Source organism: Oncorhynchus masou, chromosome 9, assembly GCF_036934945.1.
Source record: "Oncorhynchus masou masou isolate Uvic2021 chromosome 9, UVic_Omas_1.1, whole genome shotgun sequence".
In the NCBI taxonomy this organism is placed as follows: Eukaryota; Metazoa; Chordata; class Actinopteri; order Salmoniformes; family Salmonidae; genus Oncorhynchus; species Oncorhynchus masou.
The window spans coordinates 36,408,926-36,433,473 of record NC_088220.1 but is presented as its reverse complement, the minus strand read 5'-3'; the positions used below and the strand labels follow the sequence as shown (position 1 = coordinate 36,433,473).

General features: G+C 42.5%; 1 non-coding gene across 1 annotated transcript; it reads right to left on the bottom strand.

Moving 5' to 3' along the window:
* Positions 1–14,165: 14,165 nt before the first annotated feature.
* LOC135546767 (U7 small nuclear RNA) lies at positions 14,166–14,218 on the bottom strand. Its single transcript, XR_010456627.1, has one exon. It is a non-coding gene; the product is annotated as a U7 small nuclear RNA (small nuclear RNA).
* Between the last annotated feature and the right edge of the window lie 10,330 nt (positions 14,219–24,548).

Genomic DNA, 24,548 nt, shown 5'->3' with positions numbered 1-24,548 from the left:
TGGCTGTTATGGGTTTGTTTATTAGAGTGCATGTGATACACCACTTATACAATCTGCGACCTTCATACCACAGAAAACCAGCTGCTCTGTACATTATTACCATGTGCACAACATGATGAATGCTACTGTATAAAACACTATCATCCCAGTATGTGTGTAAGCAGAAAAACAAGCTTGCCCCAGTAGTTTGATAATTAGCCTGACTTCATCTTGCGAAGACATGGTACCGGCTACCCATTTAGTCTGGAGTACGGTGTAATTACATTAACTGTTAATGCATTTTTTTCAATCTTGGAGGAAGGTTGCTCTTCAGTGGGTTACACTCGACGATTTATATATACACTAGATGACTGACAGGGGGCGCTGTTATGAAGCTACCAGGCCTCCATCTTGGCACTCCCTCACCATTGTAAAACATATTTTGGATTCTATGGAAATGCATTTACTAAATTTGTTCCTGCCACGTTTATTATACTGAACAAAAATGTAAACCCAACATGTAAAGTGTTGGTCCGATGTGTCATGAGCTGAAATAAAAGATCCCAGAAATGTTCCATATTTACAAAGAAATAATGTATTTATCTCAAATGTTGTGCACAAATTTGTTTACATCCCTGTTAATGAGCATTTCTCCTTTGCCAAGATAATTCATCCATCTGACATTTGTGGCATGTCAAGAAGCTGATTAAACAGCATGCTCATTACACAGGTGCACCTTGTGTTGGGGACAATGAAAGGCCACTCTAAAATGTGCAGTTTTGTCACAAAGCACAATGTCACAGATGTTTCACGTTTTTAGGGAGCATGCAATTGGCATGCTGAATTTAATGCTTATTTCTCTACCATGAGCCACCTCCAACGTTGTTTTAGAGATTTTGGCAGTACGTCCAACCAGCCTCACAACCGCAGAGCAAGTGTAACCACACCAGCCCAGGACCTACACATCCAGCTTCTTCACCTGTGGGATTGTCTGAGACCAACCACCCAACTGGTACCTGACTTCAGTGGGCTCACAATTCGATAGCCACTGGCACGCTGAATATTTTCATACTTGAGTAAAAGTATAGCTACCTTAATAGAAAGTTAATCAAGTTCTAATGAAAATCAGCCTGTAAAATACTACTTGAGTAAAATTCTAAAAGTATTTGGTTTTAAATATACTTAAGTAACACAAGTAAATGTAATTGCTAAAATATACTTAAGTATCAAAAGTAAAAATATAAATCATTTAAAATTCCTTATATTCAGCAAAGCAGACAGCACCATTGTCTTGTTTTTAAAATGTATGTATAGCCAGGGGCACACTCCGACACTCAGACATTATTTACAAAAGATGCATTTGTGTTTAGGGAGTCCGCCAAGCCAGAGGCAAAATGTGACAATTTTCCTATCCTTTTTAAGCATTCAAAATGTAATGAGTACTGTTGGTTGTCAGGGAAAATGTATGTAAAAAGTACAATATTTTCTTTAGGAATGTAGTTAAGTAAGAGTAAAAGTTGTCAAAAATATAAATAATAAAGTAAAGTACAGATACTCCAAAAAACTTCTTAGATAGTACTTTAAATTATTTTTACTTAATACTTTATAACACTGCCTTAATGCATACTTTTAAATTAGATTATGTGAGCTAAACATACAAATATATATTTTTGTCTAATGTATAACTTTTAGAGACTAATACTGTTACTGTCCCCACTGCAAAAGAAGAAAATGTAAATACATGTAAATTTGTCCTTGAAACATTTTAATTGAAATACTGTAGAATTTCATTAATTCCTATGGAGGACTGCTCCTACTGGGGTGTGCCAATATGGCCGACCAGTGGCTTCAAAGACTCCCAATGGCCAATATATATCATCAGCAATCCAGGGTTCACGTACATTATTGGTTACAATGGACATGATGAATGTACAAGGGATCCAATGGTCAAGAGGTATTTATTTCATGGGCCTCTATCCACTCTGACACTCCTTTTATATGTGGATGTGATATAGTGGCCAGACTGGGCCCAGTCAAGCCCCTGAGTGCATAGCGCTCCCCTTTGAAATCTAGCAGACCAACAAGTGCAGGCGCCGTGAAGCTGTTATGGCCTGTCTGCCTCGTGTTCCGCCACTAAAGGCAGCGTGCGATGTGTCGCCAAGAGCTGGTCAAAGGGTCGGTCGAGGTCAGGAGAAAAGGCGTCTGGCTCAATTTCATATGTCACCATAGCGGATTGGTGGAACGGTAGTTGTTGTGGGACAGCAGAGTTTGGTGGAATGGTGGTTATTGTAGGATTGTGGTGGTTAGTGAACTGGTGGTTATTGTGGAACACTTCACAATGTGTCTCTATGTCTTTACGTGGTGCAGTACTTACAGGCAGGGACATTGTGGGTATCCACACATTTAGTTACTACACTGTGGATGAATGTGTACCGCATAAAGGCTTTCACCTGTTCTATCTATCGGTGGTGTAAACAAAAGCCATGGTCCTTTTATAACAATTACCAGATGGTAGAGCATATTTGTGTGAGCGCAAAGGGAATGCTTTGGTTATATGATATGAGGGCAATGCAGTGGCATCTGCTCCTTTCTGCCCTGTGGTTCATTGGATCTATTCCAAGGATCTATACAGTAAACAGTTACAGTTATCCAATATCCAGAACTTCTGAGCAAACAGTTTTTTTCACATATATATTCCCTCACCATAATGTGTATCATCTGTGAGCAAGAGGGGATTCTTGCAGATCTTTGCCCATGTGTACAATGTACAGTAGCTCATTAGGCCAGCTGCAACCCAAGAATGCGGCGGTCTCTGGAATTCTCGTAATGGTTCATTGTTTTCAAGCCTTGACCTTTTGCTGCCCTCCTCCGAGCTACAAGTGTGAAGTTATCGTTGCGTGCATTCTCTTATGAAATGTACATTTTCGCTCTTCCCCCCCACTGAATATCATAATTGCAAGGATCTAAGGAGATGTCTGAAAACATTTGTAAGTCAACGCTGGCAATCGTCTCCCATAAAAGAAATGTCATGAGCATATCATTTCTATGCAATAGTCTCTTTTACGCTCCCATTAGCTGTGAATAATGAGCCTGGAATTGCCTTTAGTGCACTGTATTGGACTGTGGAAATCTAGCTATTTAAATGTAGATTGCGGTTTAATATATTCAATTTGTGGGGTCCTACAGGCGTGCTGCAGATGTTTCTGTTTTTCATAATGGCATTCGGTGAAAACAGTGATATGATATGATGGACGGAGGTTACATTTTGCCTGATATGGCAGCGTATATGACAGTTGAAAAGAAAACAAGGATTTTTTTCACTTCAGTCTATTTTCAGCTAAATGCAGTCTCTCCAAGACAATGGCATCCAAATACATTGTTTTATTATATGTCCATTCAAGGCTTCATCATTCCATCTTGTCTTATTTGTAAACCTGAATGCCAAACTTGTCTACACAAACAAATGTAAGCAAACACCTTGACTTACACGGCTATGGTAAGCAGCTCAAATAGCTCACCCACAGACAAACAACAGTCAAGTGGATATGCACATTTTTGTCCAAGTCCTTGTATTCATTAGAATATGAGAGAATCTTCAGGTAAAGTTCTTTAATCCTAACTAACTACATTGTGTTCTTTCAGATGTTGTCTCAGTATTTGCACACAGTGCAATTATGTATATTTATGGTTGGGTCAATTAAAAACACCTCTGGAATAGAGCAGATGAAAGGGCTCTGACTAGCGACATCCCATTTTCCTTTTTAACAAGAATTCTGATTTAATTCTGATTTCATCCCAGTACTGTGCCATTACTTGTGACAGTCAACACAGAAATGTACCCTAATGGTTCTACAGTATAAGCATCACAACAAAAATAAGAGGACACGATATGCATGTGTTATTCAAAGCATTGCTTTTGATAGTGATGGAGACAAAGAGCATCTACATACTGTACATCGTTTATAAGAACGTCCAATTCACGTGAATACAGTATATTTCAAATGTACAATTCCCACATTTGGATCAGTTCTGCCTTGTGTGAAATATTGTAAATGAAGCATCATTATTATGTGTCCATAAGTATGCATATGTTTTAATTGGCATATACTGTATACTCAAAACCAGAAAGCAGAAAGCACAGTCACAGGAACAAGCATACAAAATAGTACAGCCTGTTTACATTTCCCAATTAGAATTAAAGACGCGTGTTCATTTAGCAATTAATTCCGCCACTTTTCAAGAATGTGTTCTCACCAACAATTCATCAAGATTGATCACTTAGCATGGAAAAGATCAAAGTGGCATTTTGTGTTTGTATGCTGCATTAAGTCCTTTTCAAAAATGACATTCAGATGCTATTCATCTTACTTTCTGTCAAAACTTTGGCGAGTGTTTCAGTTTGCATTACTTAACAGGACAGATGGGCGTGTGGAAGGTGGACTGATAACTACAGTTAGCCAACCACTGTCTGCTGACGTAGAGATGAGTACGTGAAAGAGGATGGATGGCCTTTTACGCAAACAATGACCAAGCAGAACAGTCAGTGAGACGATGTCTCCCACCCTATAACATGCCTCCCCAATCAGGATAAGGTAAGACCCAGATGCAGACCGTGTCGAAGTAAAAATGTTTATTACAACCACAGGGGTAGGCAAACGACAGGTCAAGGCAGGCAGGGGTCGATAATGCAGAGTAGGAGCAAAGGTACAGGACAGCAGGCAGGCTCAGGGTCAGGGCCAGGCAGAGTGGTCAGGCGGGCGGGTACAGAGTCAGAACAGGCAAACAGGAGACAAGGGGCTGTCAGACATGGTTTTCTAGACACAGAAATGGTAGGGAAAATACAGAGGGTACAGGGCAACAGAGGACGAACAGCAGAGGGGCTAATAATCTTGGAAAGATCTCAGTTTCCAGGGGTGTAGCCGCGGCACTATAGTGGCGTACTTGTGCCTCGGGCTTGATCTTCTTGGACGCAGGCCGGTGCTGTGGAAGCGAAGAGGCCCGGCCCTTACTAAACCCCACCCAGATGTCCTGGTACTCTGCGGGGCTGGCGGAGACGCCCGGGGCAATTTCCAAGCCTCCCGGAAGACAATGAGTGTGACAGGACGGGCTCCGGTCCACGATGGCACCAGTAGTCCAGTCGATGAGGGGATTGTGTTGCTGGAGCCAGGAGAATCCCGATACCACGGGAATCTGAGGAGACTTGATGAGCAGAAATGGAACATTCTCGCTATGATTCCCTGACACCCGTAGGTTGATGGGAGTGGTAATATGAGTGACCCGGCCTACAGGGTGCCCGTCCAGAGCTCTAACCTCCATCGGAGTGGCGAGGGGTTGAGTGGGGATGTTCAGCTCGGAAGCCAGGGTAGCGTCCAAATAAACTCTCATCGGCCTCAGAGTCAATGAGGACACGGAGAGATTTAGACTGGATAAGGCACAGTAGAATGCCAGGAACTGGGGTGCAAGCAACACTTTTGACTGGTAATCTAGGTATGAAGAAATTAGGAGGACATGGAGAATTCCCTTATGAAAAACGATTGCAGTCATCGTGCAGTATAACTGCAGTACACTGTATTATAACTGCAGTTAGAGTACAGTATAACTGCAAGTACTGCGTCCAAATAACACAGTAGACTACAGTTACTGCACTTTTACTGCGGTTCGAAAACTGCAATATTTTTTGTAAGGGTTTTTACTTCTTCTACCGTCTGTCACCTTATACTTTAACATCAGATATGGGTTTTTGTTCATCTGTCAAATCTGTTATGCAGTTGGTTGAAGCGTTACGCAAGAGACTCCATAACTTTGTTCTCATAGTAGGCAATTAACAAAGATCATCCACAGGATTGTTTCATGTGAACTATTGCGGTACGTTCAGTGGGCTATACATTCTTCAAGTAATAATGTTTTCACAGATCCTAAATCAGTTTGATCAATTATTCAGCATGACTGACGAAAGAATGGTAATTTATTAATGGGTTAATTAATCTGTGATGCTTTAATCGATTGTGTGGATCTGCATTTTATGTTTGAAAATGTAGAAATATTCACATAAGATATCACGGTTATCATAATGTACTCCTATTTCACTATTTCCAATTGATGACAATAGGAATACATAAGATCGGCTTGGTGGAACTTCTGCAGAAAGTTTAGCAATATGCTATGATGAAGACGCAGCCATTCACATACTGTAGCAACTTACATGGCAACAAGACATATACAACTGGCACGGTATACAACTGGCACGACTATTGTACTATTTAAAATGGTGTACTTACAATGTAATTACACTGTACTTGACTACGTAACTACCATATAAATACATGCGTATCAGGGACTTTTAATGTAAAGTAAGACCATGTCTTGTTTCAGGGAGGCTATTTTCTTTAGTGTTGTAAAAACTTGCTGTGCTAGCTCTGTGCTTCTGTAAAAACATATATATATATATATATATATATATATATATATATATATATATATATATATACATACATATATATATATATATATATATATATATATATATATATATATATATATATATATATATATATATATATATATATATATATATATATATATATATATATATATATATATATATATATATATATATATATATATATATATTGAAATCAGCTACTGTAAAAGACAAATTTCCACCCAGAGCGCTAATCAAATGGTTTTTGAATGTGGATCTCAGCATTGGACATAAAAGCAGCAGTTAATTCAAATGGATTGGAGATGCAGTAATCTCTGTGAGGAGTTGTGTGAACACACTAGGCTGAGTTAAGAAGCTTAACCCACTGTGAAGTATGGTGTCCATTATAGGACAAACTCAGCCTTAAGGCTTATACCTAGCTCATGCCGAGTGATTCAAGGAGGGCTGACAACCAGTGGAACGTAACTAAATGTAATATAAAATGGCATCTACGTAATCCCAAAAAGTAATTATTTATCATGAGAGGACCAAAATCAATAACCACTCTAGTAATTCAGCATACTTAAAGAAAGGATCAAATCTCACCATGGTGATTTATTATTTTTTTTGCTTAAGTGTAAACTCTTCTGAGGACACAATCTCAAGTATACAGTACAGATATGATACAAATATGAAAATATGAAATATTTTAAATGGTTTATTTCCTATTCAACAAAACTGTATGAATAAGGCTTGAAATGACTTATATGCTTTCTAAATATAAATGTCATCTTCCTTATAACTGTATAATACATATTTGTATATTTAGTGTTAGAGAAAATGTGCATGTCTAATTGTCTGTCTTGATCAAAATATCTGCCCCCATTGCTGTAAACGTCTCACCAGGCCTGGGGAGTAACGGATTACATGTAATCCGTTATATATAAGGGATTACAAAAAACTGCAATCCGTTACGTTACCAGCAAAAATATTGTAATCAGATTACAGATACTTTTGAAAAACTTTGAGGATTACTTTTAAATTCAGAAAGGATGTTTGCAAAACAATGTCTTGACACTTCTCTGTTTTCTCAATGACATTCGAATCAGCATTAAAAAAGACTCAAGTTTAAGTTTGTTCCACCTGAGTGAGTCTGACCACAAGTCAGAGACCATTATGATGACACACCAAAATTGTGTTAGATGGATCGTGGGAAATGAGCAGGAATAGGCTTTTGTAGGCTACATTGAAAGCTATGTCTTCCAATGGTGTGACTCCTGTCGGCATCCAAAGATTATCCAACTTGAATAAATGCTTGGAGGTAAGGATGACAGCAGTGGTGTAGTCTACGGCGATACGAATATCACTTATTATTGTTATCTACGTCGCGTATTGATGTGAATCACACTGCTGCTCTCTCATTTGGCTATTTGTGGCTTACAGATTGTGGTGGTTGTGGATCGCTGTTCACAAATCTAAATGTGTATTTGAACACAATAATGATTGAATTCAAGAAGTTTAAGCTGCCTATCAATCATTGTTGTTGAAACCAGTGGCCAGCCAGTGAAAAACATGCTCTTGCAACAGCTGTATAGTGCAGATCCCAGCCTATGGAATGAAAGTGGGGCTTTAATTGCTCAATCTAATTCATGCTGATAGAAAAACAAATCCATAGGCTGAATGGACACATTTGATTTATTTATTTATTTAACCTTTATTTAACCAGGAAGGGCTCATTGAGATTTAAAATCTCTTTTTCAAGAGCATCCTGGCCAAGATACGCAGCACCAAGTCATTACAAAAATTACAGACAAAAAACATGAAAAACTACAAGTAATCTAGTAAAAAACATAGAATTCACAAGAGTATAACAAAATCAAAAACAGCAAATTAAAAACATGGACAGGTCAGGGAATCAGTCTCAAGATCATTCATCAGTGATTTAATTAAAAATACCAATCGGGACAACTATGTGATATGGCCAGCTATGTCAAATTTAACATTGATGTATCCTGCACACCACACAGGTCCCTTAAACAGGGGATCTTATATCTAAGAGGTTCTAAGTCAAGGGGTGAGGATTACGACTGAGAGTGTCCTAAAATGGACACCGTAATATGGTGTGTTTCCTGCCCACACATCACATCACTCACCTCCTTCATACTTCATGCCTCAGTAGGAATCTAATCTTCATCCTCAGATTCACTGAGGCAGCAAAGAAGCAAATCCCCCAATTGCTTTGAGACCACACAATTATACGAATAACAAGGGCAATTGTAATAGCATGATTGATGTTTAACCGGTCCAAAATAATACAAATGATATGATGAATTTAAGGAAGTCTGGCTGTACGTTTTAGGTTGAAGTCAGAATGTGGGTTTAAGGGACATTTTATTACTGTTTGTGTGTTTAGGTGACTCCAAACAACTGAAGGTAACTTCCACCAATGTCAACAGTCAACAGCCCAAACTTCACATATTAGAATGGATGAGAAGAGGGGATAAAGATTGGCGGCACCACTAAACTGCATAGTTTGATGACCACACTGAGTTATCTATGAGTCATACACAGGACCGGCCCTAGTCTTTTGTAGACCCAATCTTGACCACAGAGAGAATGATTTAAGTTTAAAAGTCAATGTCCTGCAATTATACACATTTTTTCCATGGGGAGTACGGAATATTTTGCTGTTTTAAAGCAAGTTTTCTGCAATTCTACAGATTTTGCCATGGGGCCGAGAGAAGTTCAGCAATTTTATAAAACATTTCTTGCAATTCTACTCATTTTGCCATGGGGTAGACATAAAACAATTGCAGTTTTAAACCATGCTTTCCGCAATTCTACACATTTTGCCATCAAATCAATTCAAAATCAAATCAAATGTATTTATATAGCCCTTCGTACATCAGCTGATATCTCAAAGTGCTGTACAGAAACCCAGCCTAAAACCTCAAACAGCAAGCAATGCAGGTGTAGAAGCACGGTGGCTAGGAAAAACTCCCTAGAAAGGCCAAAACCTAGGAAGAAACCTAGAGAGGAACCAGGTTATGTGGGGTGGCCAGTCCTCTTCTGGCTGTGCCGGGTGGAGATTATAACAGAACATGGCCAAGATGTTCAAATGTTCATAAATGACCAGCATGGTCAAATAATAATAATCACAGGCAGAACAGTTGAAACTGGAGCAGCAGCACGGCCAGGTGGACTGGGGACAGCAAGGAGTCATCATGCCAGGTAGTCCTGAGGCATGGTCCTAGGGCTCAGGTCCTCCAACAGAGAGAGAGAGAAAGAAAGAGAGAAAGAGAGAATTAGAGAGAGCATACTTAAATTCACACAGGACACCGGATAGGACAGGAGAAGTACTCCAGATATAACAAACTGACCCTAGCCCCCCGACACATAAACTACTGCAGCATAAATACTGGAGGATGAGACAGGAGTGGTCAGGAGACACTGTGGCCCCATCCGATGACACCCCCGGACTAGGCCAAACAGGAAGGATATGCCATGGGGTAGAGATAAAACAATTGCAGTTTTAAACCATGCTTTCCGCAATTCTACCCATTTTGCCATGGAGAAGAGAGAAATGTTGAAATGTTGTAACACATTTCATGCAATTCTATTTATTTTGCCATGGGGCAGAATACCGGTCGATATTCGGCCATGATTACTACAAATATAGATAGCAGGATAGACTAACTTACCCGACAATGACATAACAAGAGAAAAACTGTTGATGCACAACCACATTTTGAACTTGCACCTTGTGTATTCTACTATTCTAACTCCCAATAGTAAGTTGAGACACTGACTGTGTTCCTAGCGGCCGGGGACCCTAAGCGACCGCTTATGTCGCTTATGCCTGGAGCAGGACCAGGTTATACAATAGTTCTATGACACAATGAGAAGAACACACTAACTATACCAAGATGTCAAGTTGAAGAAAGCTATCTCTCTCTTACTGGCTCCACCTCCTTTCTTCTTTTTCTCTCTCTGATTGTCAACCAGTATCCATTCCATAATGGGAATGAGAAATTCGAAAACAATTTATATAAATCCTCCCATGTTCACTGACTGTTTACATTTTCCCAGGAAGGCACACTGAGCTCTGTCTCCATGGAAACTGCCAGTAGCCAATGATGGGTGTCTTGGACTGACCATGTGATGTGAAGCCTGTTGAGTATTGAAGTTGGCAGTCAGGCTGTGTGCTGACTGTGTTTTATTGAAAGGAAAGTAAGAACCATTGAAACGGAAAAGCTCCTTATACTGCAAACAATCTATGTTTGTCAATCTCAAAGTTCTTCCTCGAGCCCACACCTCACAGCATGTTTTGAGGCTGGGTAGACTACGGCATATTTTTTTTAAGTGACTCCTAACACATCCCTCTGCTTTTAAATGAAACAGTAGCTATTCAGCCAAGTCTCGTTCCCTTAGGAAAAATGATACTGTTTCTTTCACCATTAGTTCATAAGCGGTGAACTAATCATAAAACTTAGTGAACTGATGGTTAGGAGAAGAAAAATCTAAACAGGCACACACACACACACACACACACACACACACACACACACACACACACACACACACACACACACACACACACACACACACACACAAGCACATACACTCAAACAAAGCCCATAAGAAAATGAGCTATTCAATGTTCCCTGGGACTCCAGCAGCAGCCTTGAAACTACCTGTCGACTTTGATCACAGTCACACTGTGGGTTCTCACTGTGATGGCTCTAAAAGTTATTAGAGCGTGAGTCTATTAGATGGGGAGGCATGTCCTTTCCTTTCCCTCTACAGGTGCAGTTAAACACATGGGAAAACAACTTCTAGTTTCTGGCACATCAGGCTCCACTTCTAGTCTCTGGCACATCAGGCTCCACTTCTAGTCTCTGGCACATCAGGCTCCACTTCGAGTCTCTGGCACATCAGGCTCCACTTCGAGTCTCTGGCACATCAGGCTACACTTTGAGTCTCTGACACATCAGGCTCCACTTCTAGTCTATGGTACATCAGGCTCCACTTCGAGTCTCTGGCACATCAGGCTACACTTATAGTTTCTGGCACATCAGGCTCCACTTCGAGTCTCTGGCACGTCAGGCTCCACTTCTAGTTTCTGGCACATCAGGCTCCACTTCTAGTTTCTGGCACATCAGGCTCCACTTCTAGTCTCCAGCACATCAGGCTCTACTTCTAGTCCCTGGCACATCAGACACATTCTTCTCCATCACATCCATTTTAAGTCAGGAAATGCAAGTTATATTAAAGAAGTTCAATTCTCTAATTACAATTTTTACAAAGGCAATCACATCAAAATACAGAAAAAGTGCAAAGTCCTACTCTAACAATCTCAGTTGATGATCTCGCCAGTCGTTTTTAAAGGTATCAATAATGAACACATAATCACATTTAAATATAAGCCTTCAGAGCCCACAGAAAACCTTTTTACTAATCATTGAAAAGGCTACGCTGGCCAGGCTAAGGCAACTTGATTTTATGCTAGCGTAATGCTATTTTAAAAGTTCAATAGAACATGTTTGCTTGCATGGAAATAGAGTTATTACAGATGGAGTTATTATAGTTGGCCGTATTAACGCAAAGCTATGGGATATGTCATTCATGTCAAAGCAGGTACTCTTATCAGCCAACAGATGGCAGACAGAAGCAGATTAGCGGATGCAGAGTGGCCATTGAGAATATGAAGAATCAGAGCAGAGGAAATCTTTAAGTTGCAGTGCCTTTCACATGACTCCAATAGTTTTCTGATGCGCTAATACTGGGTGCCTTTTGAACTATTCCATCTTACTTTCACTAGTATGCAATCATAATAACTCCTTGAAGATGTCCTGTACATTACCTCAAAGTGTAATATCAATGCATTGTGTGTGTACTTATCACTGTTACTTGTTACTATATCGACATCTGTGCTACTTGATTGTAGCCTTACTTAAATAACAACTGTCATTCTACTTTTGTCAGTCTCTTAGCAGTGAACTCTGTTGTCCACGAAGAGACTTCCTTGGGTGACAAATTGGGTTATCATGGGTCGAAACCTACTGTTCATTGCTCAACTACCTCCTGTCGACTGGAGGTATTTGGCCTTGCACGGGGAAACGTGCACCCAGCAGCCACCTCACTCCCCACTCGGCCTGGGCTTTGTGAGTGTGTGCTTCTAAGCTCCTTTTTCAGAGTGCACATCCATCCAGAGCCTATATAAGAGGCAAGCCTATAGACCTCCACAGCATGCAGGCTCTCCCTGGGCAGGCCACACCGAGGCCTTTAAAGCCTGCACCCCGTCAGGCATTATTCATCAGTGCACATCAAAAAGCAACTTAAGATGCTCTATCCCCTCGATTTGCCAGGCCCTCTCGATACGATTCTGCTCCACCTCGGGAGGTGGGCACCCCCTCGGCTTCGGGAGCCCATTTAATCAATAGCAGAGATTACAGTACTTGGGGGCCCGCTGGCGCCAAGTCGAGATAGACGTCTTTGGTCTGAATGCAGGGGCCTGCTTCCCCATTCCACACAGGGGTCAGGACCACCAATGGACTGGAATCCAACATGGTGCTTTGTGATTGACAGGGAGATAGAATAGGTTATTGGGGAAAGGTTACTGGATATGTACGCACATTGTTGTTTGAGAGGTATACATACAAGGGCAGGACGAGAGGGAGACCCTGTAATGGTTAAATTTATATTTGAGAAAGTCTTTAGGTATCTATGTCATATATTTTTTCCCTCTACCATAATGTGTGTGTTTACATGAGCTTTTGCTGGTGGTGCAAAAAAAATGAAAATTAAATGACCAACCCAAAGGCTTTCAAGACACTGCATTTGTGGAGCGTAGAAGTCTTCAGTTCTGTTTCTGTGTGACTTTATATGTCTCTGTGCAGGCACCCTGTTGACTATCATTTCAGACTTCTCAGCAGGGTGCAAAACACACTTTAAAATCGAGGCACAGCTTCATTTCTCAAAGACACTTTTCCAGCAACGGGTCGATTTTTAAAATATTCACACCCATATGTGGTAAACAGATTAGTCATGAGCTGTGCGCCAAGTCAATGTTTAGAGTATGGATATGTTTAAGCAGCTGCATTCGTGAACGCAGGACTGTCTAACATGGTGCCTCTTGGCATTCAGAACTCTTCCAAGTTTGTGTGTTCTATGTGTTTTCTAAAATAAACTTGTGTTCGTATGCTTATGACTAAGAGATGATAAAATGAAGACAGCCTTTCGCCAATATGTTTTTCTTAGGTTAATAATTTCTAAGATCAGTGAGTCTACGATTGGGACGCAGATAACCTGTCAGGTAATGATGCCCAGATACATAATCAATCACTCTAGAATCAATCACTCCACAAGGGCAGCAGGTAGCCTAGTGGTTAGAGCGTGAGCCAGTAACTGGAAGGTTGCTAGATCGAATCCCTGAGCTGATAAGGTAAAAATCTGTCATTCTGCTCCTGAACAGGGCAGCTAACCCACTGTCCCTAAGCCATCATTGTAAATAAGAATTTGTTCTTAACTTGCCTGGTAAAATAATAAGTATTGGTTATATAGGCTGACTTATATCCGCACATTTGTCTTGCACTGTGGATCTGCCCACATGAATAAATACTGTGGTATAACTTTATTTCTATACTATAGTATTAACTTTAGTATTTTTGCAGACTTTAATGTAGTATTTACTGTAGTGTTTTTGTGAACATTACTGTAGTATTTACTATAGTGTTCTTGTTTTACTATCTTTGACATAGAAGGGGGGGGATTTCCACTTGAGGAAACCTACAGGACAAATACTAAAAGAGGACATTTTCCATAACATGTAGGTTTCTCACTCTTGTGTGGCACAAATTGGAATATGGAGGGTGGGAATGGGTGGAGTATATGCAAATGAAATACTATATAATCTATATGTTTTTCTGAGACACTGTAGTGTTTTTCCTACATTACTGAAGTATTTACCACAGTGTTTTATTGAGGATAATACAGTAGTATTCTACAGTATCCTCCAAAATTAAATCCTAAGTACCACACTTGATCGAGAGATACTTCAGTGTTTTGTATAGTGTTCTACAGTATATTACAAAATGACAGTCTTGGAAAAAGTACCCAATTGTCATACTTGAGTAAAAGTAAGAAGAGACAAGTAAAAGTGAATGTCATCCAGTAAAATAGTAGGTGAGTAAAAGGCTAAACGTATTTGGTTTAAAATATTCTTAAGGATCAAAAGTAAAATCCTTAAATAAAGCAAACCAGATGGCACAATAATCATGTTATTTTTTTTTTAACTTACAGATATCCAGGGGCATTTTCCAACACTCCAACATAATTTAAAAATGAAACATGTGTTTCGTGAGTCCTTCAGATCAGAGGCAGTAGGGATGACCAGGAATGTTCTCCTGATAAATGTGTGAGTTAGACAATTTTCCTTTCCTGCTAGGCATAAAAAATGTAACGAGTACTTTTGGGTGTCTTGGAAAATGTATGGAGTAGAAAGCACAGTTGAAGTCCACAAATTTCTTGTTGACAAACTATAGTTTTGGCAAGTCAGTTAGGACATCTACTTTGTGCATGACACAAGTAATTTTTCAAACAATTGTTTACAGACAGATTATTTCACTTATCATTCACTGTATCACAATTCCAGTGGGTCAGAAGTGTACATACACTAAGTTGACTGTGCCTTTAAACAGCTTGGAAAATTCCAGAAAATTATATCACGGCTTTAGAAGCTTCTGATAGCCTAATTGACATCATTTGAGTCAATTGGAGGTGTACCTCTGGATGTATTTCAAGGCCTACCTTCAAACTCAATGCCTCTTTGCTTGACATCATATCAAAATCGAAACAAATTAGCCAAGACCTCAGAAATAAATTGTAGACCTCACACGTCTGGTTCATCCTTGGGAGTAATTTCCAAACACCTGAAGGTAACACGTTCATCTGTACAAACAATAGTACGCAAATATAAACACCATGGGACCACGCAGCTGTCATACCGCTCAGGAAGGAGACGCGTTCTGTCTACTAGATATGAACGTACTTTGGTGTGAAAAGTGCAAATCAATACCAGAACAACAGCTAAGGACCACGTGAAGATGCTGGAGGAAACAGGTTTAAAAGTATCTATATCCACAGTAAAACAAATCCAATATCAAATCAAAAATCAAATCAAATCAAATGTTTATTTGTCACATACACATGGTTAGCAGATGTTAATGCGAGTCTAGCGAAATGCTTGTGCTTCTAGTTCCGACAATGCAGTAATAACCAACGAGTAATCTAGCTAACAATTCCAAAACTACTACCTTATACACACAAGTGTAAAGGGATAAAGAATATGTACATAAAGATATATGAATGAGTGATGGTACAGAGCGGCATAGGCAAGATGCAGTAGATGGTATCGAGTACAGTATATACATATGAGATGAGTATGTAAACAAAGTGGCATAGTTCAAAGTGGCTAGTGATACATGTATTACATAAAGATGCAGTAGATGATATAGAGTACAGTATATATGTATACATATGAGATAAATAATGTAGGGTATGTAAACATTATATTAAGTAGCATATCAACACAACCTGAAAGGCTGCTCAGCAAGGAAGAAGCTACAGCTCCAAAACCGCCATAAAAAAGCCAGACTACAGTGTGCAACTGCACATGGGGAAAAAGATTGTACTTTTTTTTTTAGAAATGTCCTCTGGTCTGATGAAGCAAATATAGAACTGTTTGGCCATAATGACCATCGTTATGTTTGGAGGAAAAAGGGGGAGGCATGCAAGACCGAAGAACACCATCCCAACCGTGAAGTACAGGGGTGGCAGCATCATGTTGTGGGGGTGCTTTCCTACAGGAGGGACTGGTGCACTTCACAAAATAGCATACTTCCAAAGTTGTGGAAAAAGGACAACAAAGTCAAGGTATTGGAGTGGCCATCATATAGCCCTGACCTCAATCCTATAGAAAACTTGTCGGCAGAACTGAAAAAGCATGTGCGAGCAAGGAGGCCTACAAACCTGACCCAGTTACACTAGCTTTGTCAGGAGGAATGGGCCAAAATTCAACCACCTTATTGTGGGAAGCTTGTAGAAGGCTACCCGATATGTTGGAACCAAGTTAAACAATTTAAGGACAATGCTACCAAATACTAATTGAGTGTATGTCAACTTCTGACCCACTGGGAATGTGGTGAAAGAAATAAAACCTGAAATAAATCATCCTCTCTGCTATTATTCTGACATTTCACATTCTGAAAATAAAGTGGTGATGCTAACTGGCCGAAGACAGGGAATTTCTACTAGGATTAAATGTCAGGAATTGTGAAAAACTGAGTTTAAATGTATTTGGCTATGTAAACTTCTGACTTCAACTGTACATAATTTTCTTTAGGAATGGAGTGAAGTAAAAGTAAAAGTTGCCAAAGCATATAAATAGTAAAGTACTACTAAAGTACTTTACACCACTGCAAAATGATATAGTAAGTACTACACATGATCAAGGGATACTACAGTGTGGAGTATAGTATTCTACAGAATACTACAACTTACTACAGTTTACCAAAGAATTCTATAGTAAGTACAATAATTTTCTATCGTAAAATGTAGTATTTTTTCCATGTGGGGGAAGGATCATCAGGAAGGTCTTTGTTGAAGGAGCATCAGGAGGGTCTTTGTTGAAAGAGCATCAGGAAGGTCTTTCTTGAAGGAGTATCAGGAAGGTCTTTGTTGAAGGAGCATCAGCAGGGGCTTTGTTGAAGGAGCATCAGGAAGGTCTTTGTTGAAGGAGCATCAGGAAGGTCTTTGTTGAAGGAGCATCAGGAGGGTCTTTGGAAAGAGCATCAGGAAGGTCTTTGTTGAAGGAGCATCAGGAAGGTCTTTGTTGAAGGAGCATCAGGAGGGTCTTTGTTGAAAGAGCATCAGGAAGGTCTTTCTTGAAGGAGTATCAGGAAGGTCTTTGTTGAAGGAGCATCAGGAAGGTCTTTGTTGAAGGAGCATCAGCAGGGGCTTTGTTGAAGGAGCATCAGGAAGGTCTTTGTTGAAGGAGCATCAGGAAGGTCTTTGTTGAAGGAGCATCAGGAAGGTCTTTGTTGAAGGAGCATCAGGAAGGTCTTTGTTGAATGAGCATCAGGAGGTGCTTTGGCAGGTCGGAAAAAGCAGCCAAGAGGCGAGCAAAAAGGAGCCATTGTGCAAGCAATCAGGTATGGGCTGTAAAATTCCATGAATGTTCATTTTATCCTGGAGCCAGGAGCCAGGTCCGGGGCACAATCCTCTGGCTGTTCCTGGTGTAGGTTTTCTTTGGCGTTGACTGCTCAGTTGAGCTCTGAGTCAAAGGCATCATAGAGCAGCACCCGCAAGCTCAGGCTTCCATTCCCTCCTCTCCTCACCCGGCCTGCTGCCCTGGGAGAGGAAGACGAAGACCAGCTTCCCACAGTATGCACACGCCATGATGGCTCTTTGCATTTTTATGGAACGTTTATTTTCTCTGACTGGGAATTTGTTTTGAATCCCACCCTGCACAATATCACAGATACTGTGTGATAGTTGAAAAAGAAATGCCAGGCACAATCAAATCTGACTTTGCAAATCGAAGACGTTAAAGACCTGAGCACTTGAAATGGAAGGTACAGGAGTGTCAGACCCCTATTCCCCAAAACCGAGAAAGTTGAATGATTGTGAAAGCAGGTGCCCTACTTTTACAAAGTTGTTAAGCTTTTAAGTGTCTTCACTGTCGCAGTATCACACATTATCTCACATTCTTGAGACACTTTCTCTATGTTTCCTCACTCTATGAATGCTTGCTTGTAATTATTTCGATATCAGTTTTGTGGCAGAGGCACTCTAGGAGCAATTTCCTTTCTATAAAGGCAAGGGACTTGTTGTGTGGTGTCTTTTTGCCCTAACACTGTAAAGCTCCCCCTCCTTTGGGAATGGAATATGTCCACTACCAGCATGATTGAATGGCTCTCTGCGTTACACCGAAAGTGATTGTCATAAGTATTTCATCAAGAAAATTGCTTTGTGCCATAAACACATCACCCATTGCTGTGTTAGCGGGAAAGGGGTGAAACCCCCAGCGACAGGGTCGCTACTCTCCCTATCACCTCACGAACTACTGCAAATTATCAAGGCCCGCAAACATCACTTGCTGGTCATTTACAAAACCATTGGCTTCCTTCCTGCTTTCATTACAATCATATATACACACACTAAGTTCACACTTCAGAGGCGTCAAGGGAAGCGGAGTGCATTGTTTGTTATCGAAGGGGGTTTCCTCCTACGTTCCCCAGGACCACTTCTCCAGTGAATAGGTTTTAGCTCTGCATGTCCCTGTATGACATTTCCATTGTGTTATGGGAAAACACTTGTGCAGCACGGTGTAAAGTACATTCCACCTGCCTATGAAAGCTGACAGTTGGACGTATATCACCATGGTATCTATGTGGATATCACTAGGTATTCCCACTAGCTTCTGTGTTTTGAAACATTGCATGTGATAAGAAAAAGCTCTCTGTGACAGTTTGTTTACATTGACCTATGCTCGGGGGATTAATGGTCATCTTTATTATCCACAACAGGTGGATAATGGCTGAAGTTAGGTGTTACTTAACCCTCCAATTATGTTGCGGGTCAATTCGACCCATTTCCACTTTTGACTTGTCTAAAATACTAGTTAACCTCTCTTTTTCTCCATTAAATTTAATGACTTTTCCCCATTTAGGGTCATGAACCTAACTTCAAAATGTGGACACACTGATGTGTTGTGGAATGTCTGTGTAGATTTTGTATACAAACACGATTTTTTTTATTTTATTTTTTATTTCACCTTTATTTAACCAGGTAGGCTAGTTGAGAACAAGTTCTCATTTGCAACTGCGACCTGGCCAAGATAAAGCACAGCAGTGTGAACAGTCAACACAGAGTTACACATGGAGTAAACAATAAACAAGTCAATAACACAGTAGAAAAAAAGAGAGTCTATATACATTGTGTGCAAAAGGCATGAGGAGGTAGGCAAATAATTACAATTTTGCAGATTAACACTGGAGTGATAAATGATCAGATGGCCATGTACAGGTTGAGATATTGGTGTGCAAAAAAGCAGAAAAGTAAATAAATAAAAACAGTATGGGGATGAGGTAGGTAAAATTGGGTGGGCTATTTACCGATAGACTATGTGCAGCTGCAGTGATCGGTTAGCTGCTCAGATAGCAGATGTTTGAAGTTGGTGAGGGAGATAAAAGTCTCCAACTTCAGCGATTTTTGCAATTCGTTCCAGTCACAGGCAGCAGAGAACTGGAACGAAAGGCGGCCAAATGAGGTGTTGGCTTTAGGGATGATCAGTGAGATACACCTGCTGGAGCGTGTGCTACGGGTGGGTGTTGCCATCGTGACCAGTAAACTGAGATAAGGCGGAGCTTTACCTAGCATGGATTTGTAGATGACCTGGAACCAGTGGGTCTGGCAACGAATATGTAGCGAGGGCCAGCCGACTAGAGCATACAGGTCGCAGTGGTGGGTGGTATAAGGTGCTTTAGTGACAAAACGGATGGCACTGTGATAAACTGCATCCAGTTTGCTGAGTAGAGTGTTGGAAGCTATTTTGTAGATGATGTCGCCGAAGTCGAGGATTGGTAGGATAGTCAGTTTTACTAGGGTAAGTTTTGCGGCGTGAGTGAAGGAGGCTTTGTTGCGGAATAGAAAGCCGACTCTAGATTTGATTTTCGATTGGAGATGTTTGATATGAGTCTGGAAGGAGTTTACAGTCTAGCCAGACACCAAGGTACTTATAGATGTCCACATATTGTCACGCCCTGGTCGAAATATATTAAATTTATCTTCATTTATTTGGCCCGAGAGTCAGCCCCAAAAATTTCTTGGGGGGGGGGGGCTCAGGGAGAGTGTGGCAGAGTCAGGAGTCAGACCTGAGCCAACTCTCCCTGTTTATCGTGAGGAGCAAAGGAGGAGACCAGAACCAGAGCTGGTGTTGGAGGTGAACGAAGCAGAGACTGTGAAGGAGTTAATGGGGAAATTGGAGGAGAGAGTAATGAGGGAGTTGCTGTGTTGGTGCATTAAGCATGATATTCGCCCGACGGAGCGTGTTGGGGATTTGATGGCACCTGGGTCAGCGCTCCATACTCGTCCTGAGTGTTGGTCGGCTGGTTAAGATGGTGCCAGCCTCACGCACCAGGCCTCCTGTGCACCTTCCTAGCCTTACACGTCCTGTGCCAGCACTGCTCTCAAGATCTTCAGTACGCCTTCACGGTCTAGCCCATCCTGTGCCACCTTCACACACCAGTCCTCCGATGGCAGCTCCCCGAACCAGGCTTCCTGTGCTTGTCCTCGGCCCAGTACCACCAGTGCCAGCACCACGCATCAGGCCTACAGTGCGTCTCGCCTCTCCAGCGCTGCCGGAGCCTTCCTCCTCTCATGTGCTGCCGGAGTCTCCCGCCTGTTCAGCGCAGCCAGAGGCTTCCTCCTCTACAGCGCTGACAGATTATCCCGCCTGTTTAGCGCTGCCAGAGCCTTCCGCCTCTACAGCGTTGCCAGAGTCTCCTGCCTGTTTAGCGCAGCCAGAGCTGCCAGCCTGCATGGAGCAGCCAGAGCTGCCAGCCTGCATGAAGCAGCCAGAGCTGCCAGCCTGCATGAAGCAGCCAGAGCTGCCAGTCTGCATGGAGCAGCCAGAGCTGTCAGTCTGCATGGAGCAGCCAGAGCTGTCAGTTTGCATGGAGCAGCCAGAGCTGTCAGTCTTCATGGAACAGCCTGAGCTGTCAGTCTGCATGGAGCAGCCGGAGCTGCTAGTCTGCATGGAGCTGCCAGTCTGCAAGGAGCTGCCAGTCTGCAAGGAGCTGCCAGTCTGCAAGGAGCTGTCAGTCTGCAAGGATCTGCCAGAGTTGCCAGTCTGCATGGACCAGCCAGAGCTGCCAGTCTGTAAGAAGCCGCCAGAGCTGCCAATCTGCATGGAGCAGCCAGAGCCGCCAGTCAGCATGAAGCAGCCAGAGCTGTCAGTCAGCATGGAGCAGCCAGAGCCGTCAGTCTGCCAGGAGCAGCCAGTCAGCCAGACTCTTCCAGATCTGCCAGGCAACCAGACTCTTCCAGATCTGCCAGTCAGCCAGACTCTTCCAGATCTGCCAGTCATCCAGACTCTTCCAGATCTGCCAGTCATCCAGACTCTTCCAGATCTGCCAGTCAACCAGACTCTTCCAGATCTGCCAGTCAACCAGACTCTTCCAGATCTGCCAGTCAACCAGACTCTTCCAGATCCGCCAGTCAGTCAGGATCTGCCGGAACCGTCAGTCTGCCAGACTCTTCCAGATCCGCAGGTCAGCCAGGATCTGCCAGAGCCTTCCTCCACTCCTGTGCTGCCGGAGTCTCCCGCCTGTCCGGTGCTGCTGCCGGAGTCTCCCGCCTGTCCGGCGCTGCTGCCGGAGTCTGAGGAGCCCCTCTGTCCCGAGCTGCCCCTCTGTCCCGAGCTGCCCCTCTGTCCCGAGCTGTCCCTCTGTCCCGTTTTATTTAGCAAGGTTGCCGTGGTGAGGAGGTCACGGAAGTGGACAAGGTGGGGGAGGACTACGGTGAAGTGGGGGCCACGTCCAGCACTGGAGCCGCCACCATGGACAGACGCCCACCCGGACCCTCCCTATTTTTTTGATGTGCATCCGGGAGTCCGCACCTTGGGGGGGGGGTTCTGTCACGCCCTGGTCGAAATATATTATGTTTATCTTCATTTATTTGGTCAGGCCAGGGTGTGACAGGGGTTATTGTGTGTTTTTGTCTTGGGGTTTTGTGGGGTGTCTAGCATAGTCTATGGCTGCCTGAGGCGGTTCTCAATCAGAGTCAGGTGATTATCATTGTCTCTGATTGGGAACCATATTTAGGCAGCCATATTCTTTGAGTGTTTCGTGGGTGATTGTTCCTGTCTCTGTGTTTATGTTCACCAGATAGGCTGTATAGTTTTTCACGTTCCGTCTCTTGTTTTGTACATTCAGTTATTTCATGTCTAGTCGTATTTTCATTAATAAACATGAGTAACCACCACGCTGCATTTTGGTCCGCTCCTCCTTCAACAGAAGAACGTCGTTACACATATTCAAGGTCGGAACCATCCAGGGTGGTGATACTAGTCAGGCGTGCGGGTGCAGGCAGCGAACAGTTGAAAAGCATGCATTTGGTTTTACTAGCGTTTAAGAGCAGTTGGAGGCCACAGAAGGAGTGTTGTATGGCATTGAAGCTCGTTTGGAGGTTAGATAGCACAGTGTCCAAGGACGGGCCGGAAGTATATAGGATGGTGTCGTCTGCGTAGAGGTGGATCAGGGAATCGCCTGCAGCAAGAGCAACATCATTGATATATACAGAGAAAAGTCGGCCTGAGAATTGAACCCTGTGGCACCCCCATAGAGACTGCCAGAGGACCGGACAGCATGCCCTCCGATTTGACACACTGAACTCTGTCTGCAAAGTAGTTGGTGAACCAGGCAAGGCAGTCATCAGAAAAACCGAAGCTACTGAGTCTGCCGATAAGAACATGGTGATTGACAGAGTCGAAAGCCTTGGGAAGGTCGATGAAGACAGCTGCACAGTACTGTCTTTTATCGATGGTCGTTATGATATCGTTTAGTACCTTAAGCGTGGCTGAGGTGCACCTGTGACCGGCTCGGAAACCAGATTGCACAGCGGAGAAGGTACGGTGTGATTCGAGATGGTCAGTGACCTGTTTGTTGACTTGACTTTCGAAGACCTTAGATAGGCAGGGCAGGATGGATATACTGTAGGTCTGTAACAGTTTGGGTCCAGGGTGTCTCCCCTTTGAAGAGGGGGATGACTGCGGCAGCTTTCCAATCCTTGGGGATCTCAGACGATATGAAAGAGAGGTTGAACAGGCTGGTAATAAGGGTTGCGACAATGGCGGCGGATAGTTTCAGAAATAGAGGGTCCAGATTGTCAAGCCCAGCTGATTTGTACAGGTCCAGGTTTTGCAGCTCTTTCAGAACATCTGCTATCTGGATTTGGGTGAAGGAGAACCTGGAGAGGCTTGGGCGAGTAGTTGCGGGGGGGGGGGGGCAGAGCTGTTGGCCGAGGTTGGAGTAGCCAGGCGGAAGGCATGACCAGCCGTTGAGAAATGCTTGTTGAAGTTTTCGATAATCATGGATTTATCGGTGATGACCGTGTTACCTAGCCTCAGTGCAGTGGGCAGCTGGGAGGAGGTGCTCTTGTTCTCCATGGACTTCACAGTGTCCCAGAACTTTTTGGAGTTGGAGCTACAGGATGCAAATTTCTGCCTGAAGAAGCTGGCCTTAGCTTTCCTGACTGACTGCGTGTATTGGTTCCTGACTTCCCTGAACAGTTGCATATCGAGGGGACTATTCCATGCTATTGCAGTCCGCCACAGGATGTTTTTGTGCTGGTCGAGGGCAGTCAGGTCTGGAGTGAACCAAGGGCTATATCTGTTCTTAGTTCTGCATTTTTTGAACGGAGCATGCTTATCTGTCACGTCTAAACAAGGTGGGTGGAATCAGGCGCAGAGAGCAGATAGCGATATTACAGTTTACACAGAATACACAGACTGACATGAATACACAGATAACAATCCCGCACAAAACAGGGGCGGGACAACCTACTACATATACAGACACTAATTAACTAAACAACACACAGGTGAAACCAATCAGACAAAACCAACAGATACACGAAAAGGGATCGGTAGTGGCTAGTAGGACGGTGACGACGACCGCCGAGCACCGCCTGAACAGGCAGGAGAGCCAATCTCGAGGGGAAGTCGTGACATTATCTAAAATGGTGAGGAAGTTACTTTTAAAGAATGACCAGGCATCCTCAACTGACGGGATGAGGTCAATGTCCTTCCAGGATACCCGGGCTAGGTCGATTAGAAAGGCCTGCTCACAACGATGTTGTTGGTCATGTTGACCCGGAGGCTTTCAAGTGTATAGATATTTTCACAGGTCCAAAATAAACAAGCGTCTCTGATGTATTTAGTTTTGAATGGTTGTGGTTGTACTTTTAAAATTGTTTGGGTGAAAAGGAGCTTTCCCAAGCTTCTCCTTCTCAGTGCGAGAACAGCAGATCTCTGACACAGACACTCAAAAATGAGCTCCAAACAGAAAACGCTTGTTTGTAGGAAAGG